Here is an 8,354-nt window from a genome sequence, read left to right on the forward strand (position 1 = left end):
TCTTAAATTTGGTGACTACCTACTCGGATGATAAATGATATTTTAAAAGATTTGAAATGTAAATTTCGTGTCACCTTAAACCAATTTGGGATAAACATCTTCCTTGACGTCAAACGATTTCCGACAAGAATTTAGAAACCCTTTAATCGAGAAGGTTACGGTTATTACAGTGTACGGTGGTGAATCTTTGGTCTGTAATCAACCTTTGTGATATAAACATATATATTGACCCACAAACAATGACTTTCGGGCTAAATTTAACATACCAAACGTAATTACTTGTTGCAAAGGAAATATCTTTTGTGCATGACATGTTATTGAAGGCCTTGTCTGGTCTTTAACTGGTCTTTATTACAAGAGTACTTTAAATATGAGCACGCATGACTTAATAATTTACAGTTTCTGCTGAATTTGGTCATCGGTCAAAACATACTATTTCTGATTAAGACTTGTAGGAAAATGTTAAAGACAAAACCAATTAATATCAGCAATTTGAAACCACTGAGCATATGAAATGGTGTACAACATAGTGTGAACTTTGTATGTGCGTTCGTTTTAACAGTATAACTCCAAGACGAAACCCATGGAAACCAGGAATGTGATACAACTGATCATACGCAATAATGTACAACTTGGATGTGCACGATCAATTGTGGCTTCAATTATCTTCATTTGCACACAACAATATTTTTGCGAAAAGCCGTACTGAAAGTGTATCCGGTTACATATATATCTGCTTCTCAGAGTAAAGAATTTTATTGTTAAGACAATTTTACCGTATTCACAGGGAATTGGGATAGTGTTATGTATATGCTGGTTTAATATTTCACTGATTCAAATAGAAGCGACCTTTATATTTGATTTTCAGATATATTTATCATTCAATGAGCATAATATGTTGTTATCTCAAAAAATTCTATATTAAATGGTGCCAATTAATTTCTCAAGAATACATGATGTTCCAGACCCTAATATGGGTACGCTTCAACTAAATTATTGTTATTATTGCATAAATAAAGTATTTTGATATATGAATGCAAATTAATGCAACAAAAATGATATTATGATAACATCATATTGTATGTTGGAGAATATTATATTTGTAATAAGAAGACACTAACCTTTAAAATTTATCATGAGGATACAACACAACGCTATCAACTTATTTACATTCTCATGGCAATAACCCTTCACATTTTCGGTTGATGGGCGCATAAACTATATTAATATAGTCATAATAATACTTATTGAAACAAGTCAGCATTTTCTCAAGTAAAACTCTGGTTTAGCATCTAAAATGAAAATATTTTCAGTATAATTATATAGAAGAAAAATCAATCTCAGTGAATATTCTCTTTAAATGTAAAACTGTTTAAAAGGAAACAAAGCTCGTGATTTGAATACCTGTGATCAGTCTATTTATAGTATGGTTATATACATTTATTCTTAATGTATACGCTAAGCGAAAATTTATGTTATAATCTTGAGGTTATTTGTTTACAACCTTTAAACAAAATGGAATTACAAAGAGAATGTCGTTTGTTTCCTTTAGATTCAAAGTTAATGAGCAATAATAAACTAAAGGGCTCTTGATCAGTAGTACGTAAGTATAACTTTTAACAATATTTATAACCCATTATAAAATTAACTTTTTCAATTATACAACTTTTTTAGCAAAACAAAACCCTATATTTTGAAATTTATACAAAAATGATATCTTCGAGTGATATATGCACAAAACAAATAATGAAGCCAGAATATAGTAGGAAACTCTGAAGATAATACGAAGTATGTCTCGCTTACGTCACTTTTTGAAGCTTCTAGATAATCCAGTTAATAATTCTGAAGCGTTTTTCAGCAGCCCTGTTGTTTCTGGACGAGGTCACCTTATCCAACCACATCCGACTGTATGTGGATAAAGATGAAGTCAGATAACCTTTTGTAAATAAAGAATCTGATTTGACTAACATTGATATCTTCATCTACGTACACTTTAAATTTGACGATCACAGCGTCTTATCAATTTTCATGTAAAACATCTTGATTTTTATTGTAAATATCACTTAAACTGCAATTCTTAAGTTTGGTTAATTTGTGGTCAAACAAAATACGTTAATGTTGCAGGTGCATCCAACTTAGCCCACAAAGCCTAAAAATGATTTTTCAGATCTTGTAGAAAACATACAAATGATCTCCTTGGACGTATTATTTAATGTAGATATAAAACAAATAGGCCTAGACTTAATAACGAATTTTAGTAACGGGTAACATTTAATTTTGAGATGTTACAATAACATTATATACTATGATAAATATTTCATATTTCTTGACGGAAATGATCAAGCCTTAAGTTAGAGGGAACATGAATATTGCTTATGTTCAATTGGTTGTAAAGGTTTTTCATAAACTGGTGTTGAAACTTTTCTTAATAGCATTATTTAAATTAAAACCCACAGAATCAAGCTCTATAGCCGAATGTTTATGTCAATACAATATTATTCTTTTTGGGGAATATCAAGCCAAAGGTGAAGAACCTTAATGTAAACGTTTATTCCCTTTCAGATTGAAACTGAATGATAAGCATAAAAGATTCAGTTCAAACCAAAATAATGAAGGCATAAAGATCGTTTTAACTGATTTAAACGTATTTCAAAAACAATTTGCCAAAAGCGTTTTCTCCATTATGCGATGCCAATTACTCCTGTTTTACTTGTTAAAAATAAATATAAATGTTAGATCAGTTTGTAATGTGGAGAAAAATACTGCTGCACCATTTTAATGTCTTCATAATTAAGGTAGTGTCTTCTTTAACATTAATATTACTTTTGTTGCGATGGCAACGGACAAGTTATTCAAAATAAAGGCTTTTAATTATAAGACAATGTCTATTGTAGCTACAGGAAGGATCAAGCTGTTTTAAATTAAAGTTTTATCTTAACGAAAAACATTACAATTATATTAAAATTAAACAAATATCTCTAACAGTTTATTTCATATTCGACACCAACATAGCATAAGAATATTGTTAAACTGACTTAAAAGCAGAACCTACTGAATTTGTTTATATTCATTTGGTTAACGTGACAAGCTAAAACATGTTTAATTAATTCTGTAATACGTATAAAATGTGTCAATGCTTTGACACAAATCCTGCAGGAGATCGCTAATTTCAGGGAAAAAAAACCGTAATTTCTTCAAAATTGAAAATTAGAAACAGATATTTCTGCATTGTGTTCAATACAGACTAATAAACAGAGATATAGGCACATTTCAATCCCGCCCATTACTTCATTTGGCCTAAAGTCACATGGCGTGTCACAAATAGTTAATAAATTGACTGTTTTCTGACAAGAATGATGATGTATTAAGAGGTATTAGGTGTGTGTTAAAGAAATGAAAGAAATGGGGGAGGGAGGCACGCGAACAGGTCACTTCGTTGATAGAACAATCTTTCAACAATTTATATAAAGGAAATGAGGAACATTTAGTTTTGGGAATGTAGTGCTGTACGTGGATAGATATTATTTTGTGAGTCTAGTACATGGCTTCTTTTAATCCAAACAACAGTAGTTGAATTGACAGTTGGCTATATGGGCTTAACAAAACATCTTAAAACAACGTATAGGTGAATGATTTTCAGGAACAAGTGCGAAAAAAATGGTTCAAAGATAAGTATTATTAAAAATAATTCATGAGCATGTTTGGTATAATGAACGCATATTTCTAACAACAAACGATTATATTGATATATCAGTTAACAAGATTCCTTTTAGCCAATTTATATTAAAATAATGGAACATAAACTCTGTCTTAAGTTAAACTTTTAATTGAATAGAGTCATTTTTGGTCCAACTTAAGTATTCTATATTGAAATTGATTGATCAAAATGTTTTAACTCAACCACTTATGGAGACAAATGTTCTGCTTATATCTTTTCTTTTATAATGTAAAAACTAGAAATGCTTTTACTCAACTGCGTATGAATAACAACAAATGTTCTACTATATCTTTTCGGCGTGAGGGGAAATACAAAAACCGTCAAAATGGTGAGAACAAAACCAACAAATACCGCATTAATGTTTTACAGGTCCCCCGCAACTTGGCACACCCTTGTATTGTCGTTAATTTCACTCCTCCGATTGATGACATTTTGCCGTAATTTGGCATATTCGCTCAAATGTATTTATCACATCCGCTATAGATTATTTGTAAACACATGTTCAAGTTTATTTGTGTATATTTTCATCAACATCTTAATAAATTCCATCGTATGCAATGATCCTATGTAACATGCAGAGCCTTTATTAGAACGTTCTCGTTAAGAAGGCTAAACAGGACACAGAATTTACAAGAAAATCATATTTAATATAAAAGAAATGCATTCTCCTCGTTTTCCATTAACATTTGTAATTGAACTGACAATTTCAAATACATCTGTACGTTTGAGTTGTAGGGAATGTAACACATTTGCACTTATATGAGAAACCTCGATGAGAATGCAATAATCACCATTGGGAATTTAGCCGATACAAAGAGGTATGTGTCATGTCGTTACGGAAAAATGGGAGTTTACATAATTGTAAAATACAAAGGCCCTGGTATAAGTTAATAGTGATACTATCAATAGCATAAGAACTGAATTTGCAATGGATGCAATGTTCAAATGGCAAGTAGGAGGGAATTAAACAAATATTTTAAATGGCAACATTTTATGTATGTATGCCTTAAATGCCGAACGTGCATATCAAACAATAAACGCAGTTTGAATAAATGGAATAAGCGAGGGGAAAACATATAGCATATACATGTATATCAAGAGGTATAACAAGCATCATCTCATTTATACGTTTCCGAAACTAGAAAATGATATGCAGTTAATAAATTATATAATGTTTTATAGCATATGACGGTTAAACTTGCATATATAATATATCTAAATGAGCACTGTATAAAGTAACTTAAATCGATATTATAACTGATATTCTTGATTCAAAGTGACACACCTATTCGAAAGCAACATATAAACATGTATAACAAACATAAAGTTTGAGTGATATTTTACTAAATTATGCATTTATGGTAAATATTAATTACTGATAACAAGATTGTAACCGTGTATTTAACAGCTGAAAACGCAAAAACATCAAATGATGAGTGCTAAAATATTAAGTGTGATCTATAATTCTCTAATAAGGTAAAAAATACCGTTATTTCTGCCCCTTTATTTTAAATTAAGCTCGGTATCCTTTATAAGAATCATTGTTTTCGATAATTATTCATCCTTTTTGTATAATAAAACAAATGTATTGATTAAGGTAAAGCTTATTTTGGAGTAATGGTTTTTTAGTAATTACATAAGTAACGCAATAAAGTTATTTATATTTCGTTAATATAAAATTTTTTATCTCAATATGCCAGACTTTGCTTTGCGATACAGTATCTAAATATCATGGTTAATCCATAAAATCTGCTACGGTTTTATGCCATGAGCAATGTATTATCTTACGCATGAAAACGACACTGGACACAACATAATAATGCTGTGAATTTCGCTTAACATATCTTTAAATAGAGAAAATAACTCGATCGTCCGATTCGCATCACAAATTATCATGCTCTAACCAATAACAACATCAGTAATAATTTAATTTTCAATGCTACGTTGCAATGTAATTTCATAATGAATCTGGTATGCAGCAGTTGTGGTAGTTATTTATTTGGTAAAAAACGATTAGATTGACATTATAATATAATATTAGTAGGTATGTTCGAATTCCTTGATATATTTTTACTTCGCAAAAGAACTATAAAACAAACTTATAGGAAGTTAAAGCCTTTCTTGCTTACTTCGCTAAAATTCTAAAACAAAGCTAAAATGAAATGATTACAAAATTGAGGTAAAAACAAGGTTATTTACTTCATTATCTGTCTTATATTTTTACATGTGCTTTTTACAAAACATATTAAATGCATAGTTTTAGCCAATTTCGCTTGTCCATGCTGACATTTAGTCTAGAATGTGTATTCAGTAATCAAATTCATTAAATATACGAATCTATATTTCGGCGAACTTATGTTAGTTCTTCATTCAGTATCCTTCGGATTGGCAAACTTCTCGAATAACAAAGACGAATAAGATTCACCGTTGCAAAGACAAAAAAATGCGGCCTTTCAAATAGGCAAATTGAAAATTCCTCCCGACCGAATGAATAAAGGGACACGCATTGTTTACAAATGTCAATTATTGGCATTTTTATTCGTGGACCATTGGCAATAAATCGGTTAACGTGAATGAGTATTTGAATAATATATAATGTAAGCCAATATTATTCACGGCCGCTTCTGAACAGACTAATCAATTTGTATTGTGACGTATAATCTTCAGTTTCAATGAATATCCGCGCAAGGGTATTTCAACAAATATTCACAGCCAGCAAGACAATATTGAACATATTGGGAAAGTCGTGTATTCACTAGGTGAACCATTGACTGTTTCCCTCATTGTTGCTGAGCAGGTATATGTTTTTATTTAAAAGCCTTGAAATTAATTTTAAGTGCCTTACGTACTCGTGCTACAAACCATTTTACGGATCTTTGCAGATGGTAACGACCTCAAAAAGGTGTATTAACCCTATATATTATATTTATATCAAATACTACAGAAAAAGCACAGTAGTCGAAAATCCTACCAAGTCTGATTTTGATGTTCGAATAAAAACAGACATACACCTTTTACATTAACGTTTTTCTAGTCGAGGCCGTGTGCAAAAATATAGATAAACAAACGAAATCCTTGTTATAACGTTCTCATTGAAAACAAGAACTAACAGACATAAGTAAATACAAATCATATTCAAGAATGGAATACCCTTTTTAACGTTCGTTATTGAAGTTACAATCAATTGATATTTAGTAACATCTGAATACTTGACATATTATTCAAATAATTGTTCTATTAGAACGAAACTCATTTACATTGACGAGAGAACCTCGGCGAGATTGCAATATTCCCCATTGGAAAAAAGGGATTAGAAACCAAATGATACAAGAAAAAAATTGTCAAAAAATGATTGACAACGCATTGAATCTTACTTACTGATGTATCAAATCGGTTTTGACACTTGCGTCTTTAGCAGTCTGTGCGCTTTTTTAATTCAAAATTTACTAGGGGCGTCTAGTAAGTAAATCCAAGAAATATATAAAAAAAGAGTTTTATACTGAATATACACACTTCATGGAAACCTGGAATAACGGACATAGTAAGGGAGTGTACATATATATTGAGACTTTGAAAAAAGTACAATCGTTTATAAAGGCATTATAACATTTTTGAATCTGTATGTTTTAATAAGGTTTACTTTATTATTCTCATTAACTGTCTAAGTAAGCGTACATAATTCCTTAAATATGTGTCAACAACTGCTAATGTGCTAGTATAGCAATTGCATGTATTTTCAATTTAATTATAATTTGTAAAATGTTTTAGTCGTAAACTCGATATATCTTAGAGTCGTAGTTTGGATTAAAATTTGTTTAATATTTGCAAAGTCATACCATTACCCAGTTTAAATGTTGAAAACATAAAAATTAAAACGAAACTAACTATCTTGTTGCCAATAGTGACGTTCCCTTGAGGTAGCTTTGCAATGCGACAATAGTGAATTGAAGACGATCGCATAGAGATTGGGTGTACGTGGTTAAATGCTTACTTAAATCCTTCCTGTATTTGATTGAGAAAGTATGGTAAAGAACTGCGGTAGCGATTTGTTAAGCCAATCATGATTGCAACGTAAATGAATGAACGAATAAGTGTTAGTGGGAGCCAAGTAGAATGAAAGGCGTAGTACAAAAGCAACTTTGATAACATATCATTAATTTGCTGGGTATGAGATTGCACTGAAAAAAGTAATAGTTTACCAGATTGGCAACGGCAATATTTTCTTTAAAATCAACAACATACGAATAAAAATAAACAATATGCGAGTTTATCGAATGCATCTTATACATGTTGTTATAAATTTCTATGACCTAAAATGGCTTTGTTACTATATATCCATAGGCGAATGACATTTGAAATTTGGTCAGCATTGAATTACCTAGTATACGTATCTACCTTGCGGAAAACGAACGCCAGTTCTTTTATTTATTTTCATATCGATAGACACACTTCTGAAACAAGAAAGGCAAATTTGATATATTCTTTACCAGACAAACTGTAGCCTTCAATATTTGCGAATATGTAATAATTCTTCCCTACCATGGCGTAAGAGACAAACAATGTTTACAAATGTCAATTATTGGCATTTTTACTCGGTGTCAATTCTCAATAAATCAGATTATATAAATGAGTATTT

Source organism: Mya arenaria, chromosome 2 (genome assembly GCF_026914265.1).
Source record: "Mya arenaria isolate MELC-2E11 chromosome 2, ASM2691426v1".
Taxonomy (NCBI): domain Eukaryota; kingdom Metazoa; phylum Mollusca; class Bivalvia; order Myida; family Myidae; genus Mya; species Mya arenaria.